This window comes from Panthera pardus, unplaced genomic scaffold (assembly GCF_024362965.1).
Source record: "Panthera pardus isolate Hobbes unplaced genomic scaffold, ASM2436296v1 HiC_scaffold_17, whole genome shotgun sequence".
NCBI classification, from domain to species: domain Eukaryota; kingdom Metazoa; phylum Chordata; class Mammalia; order Carnivora; family Felidae; genus Panthera; species Panthera pardus.
This window is the reverse complement of record NW_026526732.1, coordinates 113000540-113022316: the sequence shown is the minus strand read 5'-3', so window position 1 is coordinate 113022316 and position 21777 is coordinate 113000540. Positions and strand designations below refer to the sequence as shown.

At 41.7% G+C, this 21777-nt stretch overlaps 2 long non-coding RNA genes across 3 annotated transcripts in view; both read left to right on the top strand.

The window, feature by feature from the left end:
• Window positions 1-17145, top strand: part of LOC109252706 (uncharacterized) — a 413372-nt gene extending 396227 nt beyond the window's left edge. For both annotated transcript variants that reach the window (XR_008423024.1, XR_008423025.1), the window contains 2 exons: window positions 1910-2663; window positions 16529-17145. This is a non-coding gene — a long non-coding RNA (uncharacterized LOC109252706). The remainder of the gene's footprint in view (window positions 1-1909; window positions 2664-16528) is intronic.
• A 279-nt stretch (window positions 17146-17424) lies between these two features.
• On the top strand, window positions 17425-21526 carry LOC128777828 (uncharacterized). The gene is made up of 2 exons (XR_008423148.1): window positions 17425-18145; window positions 21295-21526. It is a non-coding gene; the product is annotated as an uncharacterized LOC128777828 (long non-coding RNA).
• Window positions 21527-21777: the final 251 nt, after the last annotated feature.

Below are 21777 nucleotides of genomic sequence, written 5' to 3'. Positions count from 1 at the left end.
TATGTTTCTGGAAACTCTTTTCCAGAATATTTCCTTCTCTGGACTTGGGTTTGCCTATCCTAACACAAAAACATTTGTCTCCTTTGAGCACGGGGAGCTCCACGGTCCTTGAAAACATTCCTTTGGGCGGGAAAAGCTTGTACCCACTGGCACTTTGGCACCCATTAAGTCAACAAGTACTTGTCCCCAGCAGGTGGGATTAGCACAGTGGGGTGGAGTCTCAGATTGCCTAACTATGGGAAAGAGAGGAAAAGGAAAAGGAAGCAAGTGAAAGACCCCAGGAGGGGAAGATGGGAAATTGCCAAATCTGTCAAGAACACAAATGTCCTGATGTTCTCAGAAGAGTTTCGGTTTCTGTCATCAAGGAGCTTTACAAATATTTTTAAAGACAAAGCATAGACTGGAAAAATTAAATGATTATACAGGTATGTAGGAGTTCGCTCTTGAAGTTGATGGATCGTAGAGTTCTATGAGAGTTCATAAGTTTAGAGTTCATCTCTGTTGGATGATTTCTGTATCGATGGACACCTAAACGTAAAAACCAAAACGATTACGCTGAGCCAACATCCTTGTCGCATCCTTAATTTTATGGAAAATTATGGGAAAATGTTAAGATCGCAAATATTCCTGTTCTGGTTAATAGGAACAACTCACATTGGAAAGACAGCTTTCCCAGTCAATGGGTGGGAATACATTATGGAGTTTTTGCTCATGAAAAGAGGCAGAAAGTTGTTACCCTAATCAAGGTCATTGGCAGCAGCAGGACCTGACCTGGCTGGTGATGCTAGGTTCAACCCGCTCCCATTTCTGTAGATTTGGTTTGTTTGTTGTTAATAAAAATAATCACTTCACACACATTTATATTCAAATAGAGACTCAGAAGTCAATAAATGAATCTTCACTCGGTTGAGTAAAGCAATCCAATTTTCCCAGTGTGTGCACATGTGTTTGTGGTTTGCTAATATTTTTTTTTTGTCTTTTTGAGAAATACATATGCTATAGCTTCAAGGGTGGAAAATTTTACACACTTCTGTAGGGAGGAAGTTTAATTGTAACCCTTTTGCATATATTCTTGGAGAAAATCTATTTTCTAAAAAAAATAGATAATTCCTTAGCACCTAGGAATATAAATAAAATATTATATTGACATACCCTCTTCCAGGCTTTCCAGATAAGAATATCAGGTCACTTTCTATGCCTCATCTTGTGCCTCTGCTAATTCTTTGTAAAACATAAACACATCCTGGAAAACAGCAAGGAGATATTCCAGTTATAACCTTCCAAATACATTCCATTTCTCTGCATGCTAGAATATATTTAAAACAGATTATATTTTCCCTCTGTGTTTCAGTTTTCACAGTTAATAAGACAGGCATTTTCATGGCTGGCTTGCTGTTTTCATGGGTAGCAAATATTCTGATTAGTATTCCAGATACCAAGTTTACTGAATTTTATCCAGAATAGAAGGTGCCATAAACATGAAAGATTTTACTTCTTGCCATCTATATTTAAAATATCAAAATAGTTCTAATCACAAAAAAAATAGTTCTAATCAGATCATTAAATATGTCATGATTGCTTTGGTAGCTGGCGTTTCTAAAGAAATGTCTTGTGAGCTAATTTGTCTTGAAGGATTTTCATGCCAAGTAGGAGCGGGTGAGATTAAAAAAAATAATCTCCTAGCATTAATCGCGTATTCACAACTGTAAAATAAAACCTTGCTTCTCACTAGAGAGAAGGCAAGCAGGAAGTTCCTAACATTGACTGAGTGTTAAGAGTTTCAGTTCTTATGACCTGAATTTCTTTGCTATTTTATCACACGTGATCAACCTGTTAACCCCTCCGCTGAGTGTAAATAGTTGTGTTAGTCACTGGTAAATTTCTCTCATTATTCTTGTGAAATTTACAGAATCAGTTTGGTTTTAGTGCAAAATATACTTACCCTCCCAACTTCTATCTTCATGGGAAAAATTGAACCAGCATTTCCAAAAGAGAAGAAGCTTAGCCATTTCCCTCTACCATTTCCTCAATTTGATTCATTCTGAGTCTTATGATATTAAGGATAGCACCATCCTAAGTAAGATAAGTAAAGTCCAGCAAAGTGATTGGCGGGATAATGGAAGAAAATGTGGATGCCCTGTGTGTTGGGGGGGAGAGATGGACATTTCCAAGGGAAGTGATGAACCAACAACATGGAGGTCATGGGAATTGCTGTCACAACTTCTAGAGATCAGCCAAAAAGCACGAAGTGAGTTTTCTTTTTAATTTTAAATATTCTGCATAAAAATGTGGGGTAATATCACTGTTACATGGGCTTAAAAGCTCACCGGTAAGCCTGGGCATTCTATTTGTTAGTTGATCACTAGTGTCTTGAGTCGCCTGCACCAGGAACCACAGCTTGAAAGCACCTGCATCTAAAATAATATCCTGTGCCTACATTGACAGCATGGGTACCAGGTAAGCTGTTGTCCAATCTCACACTATTGAGAATTTTCCAGAAAGGGACATATTTAATTCAGGCTGCCATACAATAAGTAACATGGTCCTCTCTCTTCTAATACACTCACAGGTACGTTTGATAGGGGGTGAGGATACACAGCTGACTGGCCAGCTCGTGCCACCCGGTGAATGTTCCATGACAGGTACTGGCTTCAGCAGTCTTGGTGGGTATGGCTCTCATCTGCACTCTTATCTCAGGCTGGTTGACAGTCGGAAGACCCAGACTTCTGCGGAGTTACTTGTGCAGGACCCTTTCATGCCTATAATTTTGGTTTGGAGCCGCAGCAAAGAATCAGCGTGATGGGACCATCTTTTACTTCCCAGGAAGTTGAATAAATGGAAGAGAAGGCAAATTGCCGCTAGAAAGGACACGCACCTTTTGGGGGGGGGGGCCGTTATTTTTGTTTTCAGCTTTAATTTTTTTTTCAGATTTATTGAGATATAATTGACAATAAGATTGTAAGACCTTTAAAGGGTACAATGCGATGACTCAACATACATGTATGTTATCAAGGGACTCCCACATCCCACAACTGAACTAACAACATATTCATCACCTCTACATCTTTATCTTTGTTTTTGGTGGGGTGTTTTTTTTTTTGCTTTTTTTTCTTGTTTTTGGGGGTTTCTTTTGGTGAGAACATTTAAGTTTTACTCTCTTAGCAGATTTCAAGTATACAATATAGTGTTATCGACTACAGTCACCATGTTTTACATGAGGTCCTCAGACATTATTCTTAAAACTGTAAGTGTATACACTTCACCTTCCCTCTTGCCCCCACCCCCAGCCCCTGGCAACCCCCATTCTACTCTTGCTTGCTATGAGTTCAACTTTATTTCTTTTCTTTTCCTTTTTAGATTCTGCATATAAGTGATGCCATAAAGTATTTGTTTTGCTGTGACTTATTTCCCTTAATATAATGCCTTCTATTTCTAGTCCTGTTGCCACAAAAGGCATGATTTCCTTCTTTTTGAAGGAAATGTACATTTCAAAAACTGTTTATTTCTTTACTTTGGGGGGAGGGGGAGAGAGAGAATCCTAAGCAGGGTCCACGCTCAACACGGGCTCCATGTCACGACTGAGATCATGACCTGAGCCAACATCCAATGTCGGTCATTAACCGACTGAGCCACCCAGGCATCCCAGGAAATGCAGGTTTGTTTTTTTTTTTAAATGGCAGGCGTCAATTTAGACACAATGGCCCCTGATGTGCCTTCAGAAAATAAGTACTCTGTTTGCCCAGGCAAATAAGGTCTGTTACCTACAGATTTGACTTCTCACATTACATTAAAGACAAAAGAAAGAAGAAAGAACCAGCAAACAAAAAACGAGAAGGGAAAGAGGGTGGATGGAAGGTAGGAAGGACAGAAGGAAGAAAAAGGGGAGGAAGAAAGGCAGAGTGTTTAAAAATACGCTCCTTTCTGAAAGTTATCCAAGTAGGTAAATTATAAAAGCAACATAAATGTCCAAATCTCATCCCATTTACATAAATTAGCATTCACCTCTTTGTCAGTTCTGACACTCGCTCATTCTGCCAGGCACGGTTAAGCACTCCCAGGAGCGGGATAGAAATGACCTTGCCATATAAGGCAGTGGTTTGAAACTACAGGAGACACACGACCCTTAGCACACTTGGAAATATTGGACTCTCAGTGAAATGACCTCCATGGAGTGCCATCCAACTTTTATTATCCATCCCGCTTTCCTAATGTGTCAGGGACTGACTGATAGATTATGCCTTCTGTACTGGACATTGATAAACCAGTTCAGTGTGTCAGGCTTCGGCTTCAAAGCCGCCCAAGATAGGGCAGAGTGTGAAAGAGAGTAGTCAGCTTCAGAGAGAAAAGCAGACAGAAATAGAGTCTCCACAGAGCTCCAGTTATTTTCTGCAAGCAACTGGCCCTCAGAAAACAGCTACCGTCCTGGGCCAGATGCTAAGCATGTGACGTGGGAAGGCCCTTCACAGAGCATGGAGCGTCTCCACCGCACAGGTGTCCTGGCCCCGGAGGCCCACCAACCAGCGATCTGATTCTCTCAAGGGATTATGCAATGCACACTCGCCTCCCAGTGAAAACAGGCCACTTACGCAAACACGGGATCCACTGTTAACTTCGGCTGCTCTCCCTACCTCCATCCTCCGGTTTGGAAACAGGAGACGCCTGATGTAGGCAACGCAGGCTTCGCGATTCTTGGGTCTCTACTTGTTAAAATTGGCAGCCCTAGTTTCCACATGGTGACTATGCCACTCTGAAATGAGGCATGAAATGGGCAAGAAACGGAAACAATGTTTGCCCTGAATGCCCGGGACACAGAAGTTGCAGATGTAAATTCACACGACGAATGGTATTAAGCGTCCACTCGGCTTCAGCCCGAGTTCGGCAGGACTGCGGTAGGTCACGCCAATAGACGGAGTCAGAGCAGAGTGGGGAGTAGTTCGTCTCCTTGGATGCCGCGCCGTCTGAATCTTCTCAAGCCCTGCCCTTCTTCCAACCCACCCACCCGTGCCTACTTCTCTGTAACCCACGTTGCTTCCTGCTTGGTTGCTTTTGCTGGAGGCTGTCCCCAAATATCCAACCTTCCATTTGTGTGCACCTTCTCTTCTTTCTATCCTTGTGCTCAAACTTTCTTAACACTTAGTGGCTCCTCGGGAAGTTTGCGGAAGGGAGGCAGAGTGGGAATGAGGTCCTGGAAGTGATTATTTATTTCAAATGCACACCGACCCAGTAGGGAGAGCCACCAAGCATCACCTATCTTATGTGCCAGTCTATGTATTCTAAGGAAAGAAAAACCATGCCATGTCACCCGGTTATGACTCTCAACCAGTTGCCTCCTGGGACATACTTGGGAAAGACCACTGTCTTTCATACTGCATGCTTGCGTGGGTGTGTATACCCAGAGAGCAGGGACTGGGTGACCCCGGATGTTGGTCTCTATTTTCATTTCTGTCTCTCCCACTGAAAGAAAGAGATTGAAATGTAAGAGTAGGAGATACATTAGAAGTGTAACTTTGAAATTTATTTGAAATAAAGTAAAATGAAAACCTTTACTTCATTTTAAAGGCCACATATCTTGGGGATTTTGCTGTTCAGGTGAGGGTATTGGTTATAATCACCCCTGCTTCTCTTTCTTTGTGAATTGTTACTTGACTTTTGAGAATTTCTGGGGTTTCCAGGAAACGTATGGGACTTGAGACCAGTATACTGGCAAATAATTCTGGCTGTGACCCCTACTAGTTGTACAAACTGTCAAAATCAGTTAATCCTCTGAAGCCTGTTTTTTTTTTCTTTTTTTCCATAAGGGCAGATTGGAGTAAAGCCCTTTAGAGAATTTTGTAAATCATATGAGATGGAGTGTGTCCAGGGCCTTTTAAAATCAAGCCATTGTGCATGCAGAAGGTTATTATCTGCTCTATGATGCTGGCCCCTACTTCCATTTGAGATGGTTAGACTCTAAGAATTGGTTTTAACTTCTTCACGATTCACCGTATTGGTACACAACCAAGTATTTGCAGAGTGAGAGTCTAAGATCAACGTAAAGAACCCATTCCACACTGGATAGGAGCATGAACTCTGCAGCAAGTTTGTATGAGTTCAGATCCCAACGTTGCTATTTGGCTTTGTTTCCCGATTTGTAAAATGGGGGTAAGACTACTGCCTACAGCACAAGATTGGTATAGGGACTCCGTGATGGAGACTGGTGCTTGGTACGTATAATGTGCTCCATGAGCATTTGCTGAAATACAATAAAACGTGCTCAAGGCTTTTGTGGCCACGACTGCTCTCGTTAGTGCCCTCGTCTAATGGCTACAAATGCCATTTGATCGCAGAGTTGTTGCCCAGAGATCAGCACTACAAGTTTCTTTTTGGTTCCAATGAGATATTGGAAGCCTTTTTTTTTTGCCTTTTCATCCCCAACAAACCACTTCCCGTGATACATTTTTATTGGCAACCAAACGCGCTGCTTTAATGGCACGGAGAATTTAATCAATTAATGAAATTCCATAGGCCATTTCCAGTTGCAATATTTTGAGAGGTTAATTCTGCAAACACCTGAACACTTTGGAGGATCGTGGAGCAGACTGAGTTACTGGCACATGCATAACCTCATTGGACCAAAGAGAGAATGATCAGGATGTACGGATAATCATTTCCCTAGCAGATGTTCTTGGACAAGATGATAATCCCCTACCAACTGAGTGTCTTTGTCTTAAATTGCCACGTTCAGGTTGTTTTCAAAAATAGCGTCACAGAAAAAAGTCATTCACGGCGCTGACGATATTTACCATGTGTGCTAACTTCTTTCTTTACCATTGTCCACCTCCTTGCTCACATCCCAGGAATAAGCAACTGTGTGTGACAAAAATACTTATCATTCGAACACGAAATATTACAAAAACAACAGCAGCGAGAGCAACAACAGCAACGACCGAAGAGTGAAAAGAAAGAGAAAAAAGCGTGTGTGTAGAAGCAAGGACAATTGTTAACTACTTATCAACCATGTTCATATTAGAGAGGATGGTTTATTCTAATAGTCAAGGAACGCTGCTAGCAAAATGGAGTTTTTAATAACTAATGTCTTGTCAAAAAGTACGAGCTAACTAAACCATATTTAGAGTTGACAAGTGGGTTACGCTTTCACATTTTCCACATATGATGCAAATGCAATTTAATGCATTTCTTTTGCCCTTGAATTCTCAAACTTCTGTCGGCAACAGTATTGCCCGGAAGGCTCGATAAACATAGATTTGTGCACCTGTCCCCGGAACTTCTGATTCAGTAGATTTGGGATGCTGCCCAAGAATCTGTGTTTGGAAACAGTTTTCTGGCTATGCTGATGCTGCCAGTGTGGGGACCACACTTTAAGAACCACCGTCCTATCATCCCCTTGTAACAAAGGGAACTGCATTTTATTGTGACAGACTGTTGACTTCTGCGGCCCCTGTAAGTCACACCTCCCGGGGCCGACTCCCGGCGCACGTGACTTGCCTTCAACAAGGGAATGAGACGGCAATGCAGTTGTCCCGTTTCTGGACCTGAGCCTGGCAGCTTTTGCATTTTGTGCTTGTGGAAATCTGCCACTGTGTAAGGAGCCTAACTTCCCTGAGAACCTCACATTTGGGAATGTTCGAGATCAGCACATGGAGAGCGAAAATGGAAAAGAACCGAGGAACCCAGCCGGCAAAGAGACCAAAGGTCCCAGGCAGACAGCCTCAGCTGGGCTCCCCACAGCCAGCCAGCACCAACTTATCTCACGAGTGAGGGCGTTTTAAACCCCCCAGTCATCAGTCAACACCAGGTAAAGCAGAAAAACAGCCAAGTCAACTGATGATTGGGAGAGGTCATAAGCTGTTAGTCTTGGGGTGTTTTTTTAAGGCAGCAATAGAAAATGGAAAAACAAACAAACAGATTGGTACCCGCAGATGGGATGTCCCTGTGACAGAAAGCTTCATCACGTGCTACTAATTGGTTTTGGGATTAGGTGGCAGGCAGAACTCTGAAGGGACTCAAGGAGACTTTTCCTACGAATGGGCAAATGGAAGGAAGTTATGTTGGTGGCTGGAGGGAATGGGGCCGGCAGAGGAGTGAGTGCGGACTTCCCTGTAAGGCAGGTGAGGAGGAAGGTACTTAATCGGGTTATGGCCCTGGGGATGGAGACCTCCCAGCAGGATTTGAGAGCGCAAATGTACTTCCTCCGATAAGGGATAAAAGGCATGAGATGCACTAAGGAGGAAAGTTTGGTCGTCAGGCAAAATTAAAAAGAAATGTAAAGACACCAGGGTTGGCTTCATTCAAATATGGTTGCTTCTCATTCACACTTTTTCCATGTGTTAAATAATTCTCAAAGTAAAGAACGGCCGTCAGGGAAGGACCAAGGCTGTCATTGTAGGTAAAAGGCGGTGTCTGGGTTAGGGTCAGGTCTTAAGACCATTTGTTACTTCCTTTGAAGGACATAAAGTGATGTTTCCTAGACCCTCTCTGCTAGACAATAGGGTTTCTGAGAATCTTTTTTAAAAATATTTTTTAACGTTTATTTTTGAGAGAGAGAGAGAGAGAGAGAGAGAGAGACAGAGTGCAAGGAGGGGAGGGGCAGACAGAGAGGGAGACACAGAATCCGAAGCAGGTTCCAGGCTCTGAGCTGTCAGCACAGAGCCGGACGCGGGGCTCGAACCCATGAACTGTGAGACCATGACCTGAGCCAAAGTCGGATGCCTAACCGCCTGAGCCACCCGGGGAACCCTGGGTTTCTGAGCATCTTAAAGGTGTACCACATTGAGCCCTTCAGCTAAACAAAAGCCATCTAAGAATTATAAGACATTGTGCCGTGGCCAAAATTACAGAGGCGTCTTTTTCAAAGAGACTGCTTTTGTGACCTTTATATGTTTTGTAAGGGGATGAATTACAATGAGATTCGTTGGAAATCTATGGGACTTTGAAGGCAATTGTATTAACAGAAGGACTTCCAATTTGGATTAAAAGGGACAGACACAGTTCCAAATAACAGAGGCCTTTGGACCCTTGGATTCCTATTGGCAGGAAGTAGTGAAGAAAGTTACTCATCTACAAATATTGGTTATTTATTATGGAAAAGGAAGGGCAGGTCAGAGGATGGAGCCAGTAGTCATGGGAAAACCATGCCAGGCCCTAATCAAGGAACTGTTTATGTTTACCCCAACAGATTCCAGAGTTTCTTTGACCAATGATTACCACGTGGCTTCCATATTCCCTGTCTTTGAATGGGAGTTTCTATTACGGTTTTCCTGTTCCTGGTGTACAATTGTATGTTGGGGAGATGAGGGAGAGAAAGTCTATCTCATATGCTCACAGGTCTCCAAATCAAGTGGGAGGGTGCCTGATGAATGTCCTCTGCACCTAGATTTAGGGGGTGAATACCTGGAATTCAAGCATAAGGCCATGCTGGAATGAGATGAGGTTTCGGGGTCATGGGAAGAAGTACATATATTTTGCATGGGGAAAGGACATAAATCATTGAGGGCCAGAGGGCAGATGAACCAAACTGTAGGGAGGGGCCAGCTGAGAAGGCACGAATGCCCTTGCCGGCAGCCCCTGGGCTTCAAGCTGACAACTGGCTTCAGCTTGCCGGACAACCGAGTGAGCCATTGCGGAAGGACATCCTTTAGCCCCAGCTGAGCCACCCCAACGGCCACCATGTCAAAGACAATTCAGCACAAACTGCAGAATTATGAGCACATAAATCAGAGTTGTTGTTGTTTTAAAGTTTACTCATTTATTTTGAGAGAGAGAGAGAGTGTATACATACAAGTGGGAGAGGGGCACAGAGAGAGAGAGAGAGAGAGAGAGAGAGAGAGAGAGAGAATCCCAAGCAGGCTCCTTGCTGTTAGTGCAGAGCCTAACATGGGACTCAATCTCACAAACCGTGAGATCATGACCTGAGCTGAAATCAAGAGTTGGACACTTAACTGATTGAGCCCCCCAAGCACCCCTAAATCAGTGTTTTTTTAACCTGTAAGGTTTAGGGTGGTTTGGTATGCAGCAAACTTCTTTCAAATGTCCCTGATTGAATTGTTGATTGATATTGAATATTGATATTTGATACTGATATTTGAAATGTTGTACCTTTAGAACAAAGACAGATTAGGGTTCACCCTAAAAACTACCACCCCATCCCTTTACCCTTTCCATCTGTATTGTGGGTAATTTTGCCTTCTAGGATTCGTATTCTCTTTTGCACATTTATGAGGTTTTTTTCTAGATGATAGAGGCAATTTTCTCCATATTCTCAACCCCCACCCTTCTGCTTTTTGTTCATTGCTTGTTAACAATTAGTGGACACATTTACAGTCATTCATTAACTTTTTTATGCTTCTGTGTAATGTATCTAAGATGGGACTTCAAAATCTTCTCCTCACAGAAATGACCCAAATGGACCCTACTGAGACGTGTTGAAGTCTGTCTGGTACGGTGATGATGGTGAGCTTCGGAGCCTCTGTGTCCTCTCTGCGTATTTTCCTAGACTTGAAGGATGCGGGAACGGCTCCCAGCAGTGACCCTGTGGTGCCTCCAGGATACTGCTGGCCTCTCTCCTGCCTTCTCCAGTTCCGACAACTGGCAGTTTTGCCTTTCTTGTTTTTTTTTCAAGTCTACTGAACGTCCAGTTTTCTTTTCCCAGGACTAAGTTAGCATTCTTCCTGCCTTCTAAAATATGGCTCTATTTTATTCTTTTATCTTCTAATGGTAAACCTGAGTAAACATTCAACATGAGGTATATTTGTAGCATTTCACCTTCCCACACTCTACTTAATTCAGTATTGTTCATTGATTCACACGTTCACTTATGTGTCTCCATCTTCCCATCCCCCTGTTTCCTATGCTTATCCTTTCTGAGTAACTCTAAACTAAATATTGAAACAAACATGAAAATAGAGAGTAATGTCCCAGCTGTGATGCATATTTAAAAACAAATATGTTTGGCTTCAAAAGATCTGTGAGAAATAGATTATTCTTGAACTTTATCAGCTTAAATTTTCTAGTTACTAAAAAGTTAAAAAAGTAACTAGAGCAAAGGAAAATAGCATTCTGACACATTGTCGAGTTCCTCGTAAGTTTGTTTAGTGCTCCGTGAATGAACAGATGAGATGGGTAAATGGAATATCATCTTGGGGTTCACTCTACACTCAGGGAGATCAAGGCAGTTCAGGGAAATTTCGTTCTCTAGATTGGAACGCGTTCCACTGAGTTGAAGTTGTGTTTGTCTTTCTCCCGGTTTCCCTTAGTGGGGGGTTGCAGATTAGAAAATTGTTCTCCTTTACCTAGGAGTTACCAAGAAGAGAGGCAACATGAAAAAGTACCTTTACTGAGGAAGGAAATAGCAAGCTTCTCCAGATAATCATGTGATGTCGTATTTTTAAAGGCCTCACCCATTGAAGAGTTCTTTCGTCTCCGATTGCACTAACTTGTCTCTTAGAGACTCTCAATCTAGGAGACCGAGTAGAGGCCGGTGATGCTGGATAAAGACAGCATCACAACCGAGGGGGGCCGTGGGTATTATTGGTTAAATGCTATTTGACTTTTTGAAATGTATAAGCAGTCAAAGCAATAGAGACAGTTTGGTATATACCACTGTGAACAAACAACTCTAAAACTCTATGACTTAAAACAACCACCCTCTTACCTTTCTCATCATGCACAAGGGAGTGGCTTGTTAGGGGTGTAGCAGTGTATGACTCAAAATGGCCCAAGTGGGGTCGTATGTCCGGGACTTCCATTTTCTCTTCCAGCTGGGGAATCCGTTTTCCTGCGGTAGCCCCAGGGTTTCTGTTTCTCCGATGCATTCTGCACACGGTCTCACCTCGTGGTCTCTCTGGCAGGGTGGCCGTACTTCTCACAGGGAAGCTGGGCTCCCAGAAAATGCAAAAAGCCAGAGCTGTCAGGCCTTCTCCAGCCTCAGGCCTGGAGCTGGGACAACATTGCTTCCATCGTTTTGTTGTTCGATGCAAGTTTCAGGCCCAGCCCAGATTTAAGGAGCAGGCACTACACAGAGGTGTAAATACCAGGGGGTGTGGTTTCTCTTGGCATGCCACTGTAAGGGACTACAAAGTGCAATCCTCAGTGCCTGCAGACGGAAGCAGCAAGTCTAAAAACGAAGCTTGCAGAACACTCATGTGGCTCGTGCAAAATGTGGAGATGTCAAGAAAGGAAGATGGCTGTGTAATGACGGATGCTAGTCTCCCAAGGACGGACTAAGTAGGAAAAGAGGGCCCCTGGAGGAAGGAAGACTATCCCAGTTGTCATCTGGGACATTCATTGTTTTGACTGAACTCATCCGTTGCAGTATCATAGAAGAGAATGAATTTTATCACAACTGCTGTGAATTACGCTTTAGAAAAATCAGACTCTGGATGTAGAAATCATCTGTTTCAGGAGTGAATGCGTTCCTGAAAAGTTCTTATTCTTGATGCTGATGTCTTGTAAAGACTTATAAAGTAAAAGGAAACAAAAGGGGCGTGCTATCCCTACCAAACCTTAGGTATTTTAGCTCAGGGCCACAGCCCTGCAGAGGAAGACAGGTATCGGAAGCAATCTTGGACGTCGGAAGACCTCCGTTTACACTTCTGTTATCCTGTTGTTTTATGTATTATTCAAGGTCCTGCCAAAATAGGAATTAAAGGGCAGCTGTCAAAATGACAGCTTAAAAATAATCTGTTCTGCATTATTTCTTTGATGTTCAATTGTGTCGTTTAAAAAAGAAAGAGACATGTTTAATCATCTCCCTATCTGATTAATTTAGATTATCTCATTGTATGATATTAAAAGAATGACAGGGCAATTCATATTTTTTTTTGTATATTTAATGATCTGTTGCCCTAGGACTAACTCAGTTTTGTTAATTAATATTGGAAGAGGTAGCAAGGAACGTTTCAGGGAGAAAGAAAACCCTAAGCGGATCTTCGTGTTTATTAGCGAATAGTTTTCTTGGCTTTCAATTATATTGTCTGTATTGTTTTAATTTTTGAAATCTGTGCCTAGCCTCCCATACAGTGGATTTTTTTTAGGTTCTCCCTAATTATAATCCACATTTCTATCTTTCTGTCACACAGAATGGTATGTATCCAATGTACATTTTTATGCCGCTCTGCATCAGTGCAGGAAATGAAATATTTGAATAGCAGCGGATGTCGTGTGTGGCTTTCGCCCCAAGAGACTTCTCTCAGGAAAAAAAAAAAAACAGTGGCCAGGACGTCTTTGAGTCCATCAGTATTCACACAGCTTTTACATGTGGCTTCATTCTAATCCTCGGGTATGAGAATTGAGCCGTAAACATGTGTTCTTTGTATACACGACACAAAAGGGCCAAGGAGGAGAAAAAGGAAAGAAGACAAGGGTAGAAATAAGGTTTTTAAATGTCCTTGCTTTCCTGGTGTGAAGAAATCAGATGTGCACCCATAGCTGATGGTAACGTGTGTGTGCACCTGTGTGTGTGTGCGGCGTCTGGGCGTGGCAACCGCTTGGTTGGATCATAATCCCGTTCTCAGAAAAGCTTACGGGCAAGAATGCCGATTCCACTTTGATGCCTTGATAGGCTACTTCTTTTGAATTTGTGGCACCGGTATGTAAGGAGATACGTCCGTGCGGTCACTTACCGTTAAAGGGAACATATTTGGTTATGCTTCTGTACTAACGAGGTCCCTTCGTTACTTGCCTCAAATCCACAAGATAAGTCCAAACCACCTTCCCAGCCCCCAACCCCCTCAGCGCCAGTTTTCTGCACTGCTCTGAAGAATCCGAAGCCCCATTCCACTTGCAGCCAGATGTGAACAATCACCGCTTGACACGGGGTACAAATAACACCTACTCCAGCCATGACTCTTAAATTGGAGCTCTGCCCTTGATGGGGGCTGGAGATTGCTCTGGCTTTTGTAACTTGCACGTGAAAGGTGGTAGGCACCGAGTGACAAGGAGGTCGGGGCATTTAGGTTGCAAGCTGGAAGCAGATCTGGACTTCTCCCACATGAGAAGCGGCTTGGGGTCACAGGTCACAGGTCAACCTGAAGGGCTAAGTGACAAAACGAAAGGACAAAATGAAACAGATGCACAAACATAGGGGAAGGAGGGTGCAGGCCAACTTGGAAGCCTAAATGGCCATTTGCTCTCATTCTTCAAAACTTTCAAGATGCTTCTAACGATCCAAGGCTAGAGCTGTTTATGGTTCATGGTGTTCGAGTAAATGGAGTCCTGACATCTAACCTTGAACTAGCGGGAGACACAGAGTAGAACAGAAGCGTCTGGACTGGAAAAGCCGTGGTCCCTTAGCAAGCCTCTGTGTTTGATAAGCATGTTCGGATTTTACCAAGGTCCTCAGACTGTACTCCAAAAATGAAACTAACACCTCTTTTTAATTCCAGAGTATTGATCGTTTTTGTGTTTTGCTGCATGAGTCTCTCTCCCTCTTTTTAAAGTTGAGGTTGCAATCATTCCTTCCTCCTGGATGTCTAGCATTTGTTGTGAAGATTAACAACACGTGTCACCTGCAGAGAAGGCCCCTGCTGAGTTAATGTTCAAGTCCAAGGCGTTCGTGCTACAAAAATCAGGAAAACAGGTCATCCTCCTTAATGCTTGATTCTTGAATTATTTCTGTTTTTTTACTTCCGTTTTTCCCGAAACGTTGTTTTTGTCCAAAGTGAGATGGTCTTCTGTTTCTAATCTTCAGAGTGAATTGATTCCCTCAGAGGAGAGACATAGAACTATTGCATGTAACAGGGTCAAAATAAACATGGTCCACGAATCGTGATCAATAGTAGAGACGTTCATGGTTCGATGAGTACAAGAACAAAGCCAAGAGGGGTGCTCTTAAAAGGAGACCCAGGTGACTCAAGAAGGCCTAAAATGCATAGACATTTTCCTCCACTGGGAATCACTTACTAGAGCAACAGGAATACCTATTAATTGCTGGTGGGAGTGCAAGAAGGTTCAGTCACCTGGGAAGAGAGTTTGTCAGTTTTTTACAACACTGAACATATTCTTACTATAGGACCCAGCAATCACTCTTCTTGGTATTCACCCAAAGGAGTTGAAACTGTATGGCCACACGAAAACCTGCACCCAAATGCCTACAGCAGCTCAACTCCCAATTCCTAAAACTTGGAGGGGCCCAAGATGCCCTTCAGTAGGTGAACAGGCAAATAAACTGTGATCCATCCACACAATGGGCTGTTATTCAGCGCTAAAAAGAAATGAACATCAAACCAACAAAAGACACGCAGGGACCTAAGGTGCATTTTACTAAGTGAAAGAAGCCAATCTGAAAAGCCTACCTACTGTATCATTTCAACTCCGTGGTATTCTGGAAGAGACAGAACTATGGAGACAGTAAAAAGATCAGGGATTGCCAGAGCTGGTGGATGGGGTGGGGAGAAAGACGAAGAGAGAGAGCACAGGAGAGTTTCAGGGCAGTGACGATATTATAATGATGAATACGTGTCATTACACATCGGTGCAAACCCACGCAATGAACAAAACCAAGAGGGGATTACAATGTACTCTGTCGACTTTGGGTGATTACAATGCATCAAGGTAGGTCCATCCATTATAACAAATGTACCACGCTGGTGGGGGCTGGGGACACTGGGGGAGTCTGTGCATACCCGGGGAAGGAGGATATACAGGAAATCCCTGTACCTTCTCTCAATTTTGTTATAAAACTAACACTACTCTAAAAAGAAATTTCTTTAAAAGAAAGCTTTTTTTTTAAAAATCATTTAGAAGCGAGAAGTGAGAATTGGAGAAGAAAAACACTGTCACATCCATTAAATAGAAACAAGAAAAATCTTACTGTCAGCCCTGTTTCTATTGAGTCTTTGTTGCTGTCTGACTCTGTTCTGGTACTGGTGAAACCATAGTGGAAGTAACCCACTGGCTTCATTTAAATTTCAGTCGCCTTGGCTCTTAAACCCATGAATAGACTTCCCCTCATTTGTCTGGTCTGCGGGGCACATCACCTCTTATAAGTATGCTAGGACACTAGAATTCCCCCTGAAAATAGTATTTATGTACTGAAACATTTAAGGAAAGCTACTAAACAAAGAGCAACCGATTTAAACATTAATCAAATACAATATTAATATGGAGACTGTTGACCGAAATAAATATGCATGCATATTACAAACAGTAAAAAACAAACTGCTTAATTTTTTTTTCCTTTTCTGCGGAAGGGGGAAGGAGTATGTTTTAAAATGTTAGTCTAGGGGTGCCTACGTGGCTCAGTTGGTTTAGCATCCGATTCTTGACTTTGGCTCAGATCATGAGCTCACGGTTTGTGAGTTCGAGCCCTGCGTCGGGCTCCATGCTCATAGCATGGAGCTTACTTGGGATTCTCTGTCTCTTCTCCCTCAACCCCTCCCCCCAGTAGTGCTTGCGCTCACTCTCTGTCTCTCTCTCTCTCTCTCAAAAGAAATAAATAAACTAAAAAAAGTGTTAGCCTAATGTCCCATATCATCAGGTCTAGCACAATCATGCCATACCTTCAGTTCCTCAATATTTCTCATTCTTCCAGGAGAAATCAGCCTTTTCTCTTGGGAAATACTCATCAATGTGTTCAAATACTGACAGAAGAGGTGCTGAAAACAGTTTTAATTTGATCTTAGATGTTTTCCCAAAGAAACGAAGCAGAGCGAGAGTAGAAAAAGTCGTCGGTCAGCGGAATGATTGTGCCTAAATGTTCTCTGTTGCTGAGGTAACAAAGAAGCCTAATTCTACCATTGGAGAGAGAGTTGTTGAGGAAAGAGTTAACAAGCTGATAGGAGAGTGATCTAGAAGCCAGAAAAGAATTTCACCTCTTAAAGATAGAATGCATCACACTTTTACCTTCCTGAAGAAAATAATACCTATGGAGTGGAGTATAGTCTGCTTAGTCTTTGTGTTGTGTAACATAAATTCTGAACAGTTATGGCAGGCAACTGGAGGTTGTGTGTACTGCTTAATTATATCATCTTTGGATTGAGAGAGCCATAGATTCGAAAAGTCTGCTATTGTCTTCATCATTTTCTAGATAATCTTATGTAAGCTCCTTAGCCTCTCTACGCCTCAGTTTTCTTATCTGTAAAAGAATGATAATAGTAGAATTTGCCATATAAGTCTGATTTGAGAATAAAACAGAATACTGTGTATGAATTATTGAGAGCAATGTCCGTTCTTTCATAAAAAATAAGTATTTTCTGTTATTATAGTAGGGATCCCTTTCAGTTTTATAAAAATAATTAGATATATCAGGGGTATGAAACTACTAGTTCCTAGGCTACAGTTTTCTCAAATCTATAAAATGAAGAGATATGTAAACACAGAACAACATTTAACTATAACAAAAACTTGATGAAAGATATTTGGACTCAGACTTCTGTGTGTGTGTGTGTGTGTGTGTGTGTGTGCGTGTGTGTGTTTCTTTAGTTGGATATTAGGTTTGGCGTTGAACTGCTTAATTTTGTTAATTGAATTATATTATAATTCAATATAATTATGTATCAAAATGCACAGATTTGAAATGAAGATTGTCGTGAATTTTTACACAATGCACAAACATCTTTATTTTTTTTAATGTTTATTTATTTTTGAGACAGAAGGACCAAAGCACAAGCAGGGGAGGGGCAGAGAGAGAGGGGGACACAACCCGAAGCAGGCTCCAGGCTCTGAGCTGTCAGCACAGAGCCCAACGTGGGGCTCAAACCGATGAACCAAGAGATCATGACCTGAGCTGAAGTCAGACACCTAACCGACTGAGCTACCCAGGTGCCCCTGTACAAACATCTTTCAACACCACACTGTAGGACCTAGAACATTTCTAGCACTCTACAAGGCTCCCACCCACCCTGCAGTCAGTATACACGCCAAGGGGAGCCATTATTCTGTTTTAGCTCTTTTTGAATATTACATAAAAGAAATGTACAGAATGTATGTTTTTGTACCTGACTTCTTTCCGTATCATCATGTCTGTAAGGGTCACCTACATTATCATGTGTATCTTTCTTTCATTCTTTTTTTTATGGATGTAGAGGGTTCTGTTGATGAATATCTGTTTTCTTTTTTCTAGCGAGGGGCTATTATATGACAACTGTTGTGTACGTAATTTGGAGGACAAAAGCATTCATTCCTGATGTACGTGTATTCACCGGTGGAGGTGAGGGTCATAGAGTATGTAGATTCAGTAGGTGTCATCAAATATTTTTTTAAAGTCATTGTACAGTTAACAGTCCCACCAACAATTCAAGAGTTTTCATTCTCCTCAACCCTTTATATTCTTTGTTTTTATTTGAGAAAGAGACAGAGAGAGAGACAGAGAGATAGAGAGAGAGAGGGAGGGAGGAAGGGACCGGGAGACAGACAGCTGGGGAGAAGGGCAGAGGGAGAGAGAATCTTAAGCAGACCTCACACTCAGCAGGGAGCCTGACACAGGGGTTCTTCCCATGACCTTGGGACCATGACCTGAGCCAAAATTAAGAGCTGCAGGCTCAACTGACTGAGCCACCCAGGCACCCCCAGCCCTTTTATACTTAATTGCAGTCATTCTTCAGGTTGTTAGTGATGTCGTACCCTAATTGGTATTTTTTATGATGAATAATTATGTTGGGCATTTGTTTATTGCCCTAATATTTTCATAACCATAAGGATCTGAAAGATCAGTTTCAAAAGTTGCTCAAGAAGGGTGGGCATAATGTCAGTTTCTTGGCAGTGAAAAAGAAGGTGAAAAGAGAGGACTAATGTTTACTTAGTACCCCTTATGTTGTATGGACATGGCCTGTGCTATCTCAATTAATTATTTTAACAGCCATTTGTGGTAGATATTTTTAACGAATGGTAAAATTTATATATTTATGCATAGAATCCATCCAATTTTCTATTCCCTCTTCTCTTCCTATACTTTTTTTAAATTAAAAAAAAATGTAATGTTTATTTATTTTTAAGAGAGAAACAGAGACAGAACATAAACAGGGAGGGGCAGAGAGAGAGGGAGACACAGAATCCGAAGCAGGCTCCAGGCTCTGGGCTGTCAACATGGAGCCTGATGCGGGGCTTGAACCAACGAACTGTGAGATCATGACCTGAGCTGAAGTTGGATGCTTAACCGACTGAGCCATCCCAGTGTCCCTCTTCCTGTACTTTCATATGCTCTGATTTTCCTTTAACCCTCAGAACGTGTTTTTCCACATTTATGGAGAATAATGGTTATTGCTATGGCTTCTTGATGATATTCATTTAATCCGTTGATAATCTAACGTTATGTGGGGTAGCCTTTCTTTGTTTTGAACTTGTATAATAAAACACTATTACCATTATAACTTACAAAACTGTGAACTTGTTTCCATTTTGAAGAAAAACATCCATCCCTTCCTTCTGGCAAAGGAGGAACCCAAACTTTGAATTCTCAAATTGTAGTATGAGAGATAATCAATAACCTGTTTGCATCACTGCTTATTTTCAAAGGCCTTTCAGATCCCAGGTTCAAGTTAATAAGTAATCTTATCCCTACTCCTGAAGAATCAAATATTCACACTCTTGAGTCTCAGAAACTCTTCCTTATTTGGGACTTTCTTTTTATAAAAAAAAATGTTCTCATATCTATACTTAGTCTCGTTGACAAAAATCAGCCTGTTTAAGAAAAAAGACACTGGATGCAAAATGTTAACCTGAGAGGAAAATTGTTAATTTTCATAACCTCAGAAACAAGTTTATGTAGAGCCTCAGTTGGGCGTGTTTAAGTTGGTTGATGGTGTTAGTGACTTTACTACCAGCTAAGAAGTTTCCTACATCCTTACTGTTTCTTCCTCTCTCCTTACTCAGCCCTGCTACCCAAAACAAAACCCCCAAACCCAAAGGAAATTAAAAACTTCACTGGAAAAAATAAGTTGGCATTTATATATTAAAAATATTAAAATATACCTTAAGTATTAACCAAAGCCCTTCTGGTGTGGTTCTCAAGAATGAAGGTGAAACCAGTTAGAAATGTAAACTCAGCGTCTGGAGTTGGTGCCATAAACATTTTACACAAAGCCGGGTACATAATAGACACTCAAAAAATTTTTTTGATTCATCTGATTTTTCCCTGTCCAGATACTTTTAAATATCAGTGTTGTCCCAGTAGGCTTGTTTATCTTGTGTCTAAGCACAAAGGTTTGTTCATCTTTAGTATTAATTCCTTTTACAACAAAACTAAACACATCTTCCCTGAAATATCATATTAAGCCATTTAATCTTCTGAAATGTACCAGCTCCAGATCCGTTTTTTTTAAATGTCTTCATTAAAGATGAATACATTATCCACAAGTGTCACCAGGAGCAAATACATTAGCTTCTGAACTCTTTTGGAAAATGTCAAACGACATGGCCTAAGTCCAGCATGCCCTGTTGTACAATTTCTAAATTTACCTTGGCTTATGTTTTTGTGTGATATAATATTCAGTGGCTGGAGGTGTGCCTATAATTTCAAACCCATGTTTTGCCATACATTTGAGTAGATTCACACAGTTGAGTTGCGAGAAAGTTTATGGATCTGATATAAATGTACTATCTCGTGTTTGGCAATGGTAATTAAATATTTGGATAGACAGGTGGGCTGGCTGCCAGCTCCCCACAGGGGTAGCAATTTCTGATGCTTTTTCCCAAGACTGTTTATTTGCCCTCAAAGTAACTTTATTAAGTTAAAAAGTCACAATAAATCTCTATTGTAGAATCCAACAGATTCAGTCCTTTTGGAGCAATGATGTATTCTCGGGTAGTTTGGAATAATTCAGGTTGATTGCCTTGAATCTAATGTCATTTGAAAAGATAGAAGCAGATTTTCATGTGGACAGAGTGAGTAGCTGGGAATCAATCAATCAATCAATCATGGAAACAAGCAAACCCTGAGCTACAGGTCAGGGAGAATGTGGGTGAGACAGTGACCACATTTTTGGTTGGAATTGCTGCTCAAATTGCTGGGAAAGATATTTCTAGACTGTTATTTTGGACATACGTGAGTGGCTATTCTGAGATTTACGGATAGGCTGGACAGGATATGACTGGGTGTGACAAAGATGTGGCTTCTCTGGAAAAGCAACCAAACCAGGAAAGGGGATGACAGAAATGCAGGAGAGTCCTTTAGATGAACATTCCTGTGTCCCTGACGATTTGAAGTGTTAATCTATGAAAGTGTGTGTATAATGGAAAGGAAATGTGGTTTTCACCCCTCGCTCCTGTTCAAGTTTCATTTTCATTATACACAGTGATGGGCTATGGTATGTTCTTGTATCTCGTATCTTGTATCTTATTCTTCTATCTTGTGTCTTGAAGATACACCTCTCCAAGGCAGCACGTGCACAGGCATGGCCTCAGGCTGCAGAAACCTGAAAGTAGGACCAGAAGAGGAAGAACCCTTTAGAATGAAATGCAGTTGGAAGGAGAATCACGAGAGCTCACAGCTTACTTACCAGCTCTGGCACGTATATTTGGTAATTGATGATTAAAAATGAGAGCAAACCAGCTGTTAAATGAAAATAAAGAATATACTGCGTTGCTCCCCAAATCCACATGGTACTTCTAATTTTTATTCTTGTGCATGTTACAGTGGTTTTGACATCCTTCTGGAAATATTCTCTGTTTTATTTACCCAATTCAACAGATAATTGTTGACTATCTAGATTTGAGAAAGTTTCACATTCTTTGAGTGTGAATTGCTGGGTGGCAAGACAGAAATTAAAGTGGAAAGATCTGCAGTGGCCAGGCCGTGGAAGGACTGCCTTTTCCTGCTGAACACTTGAGATTTATTCTGTAGGA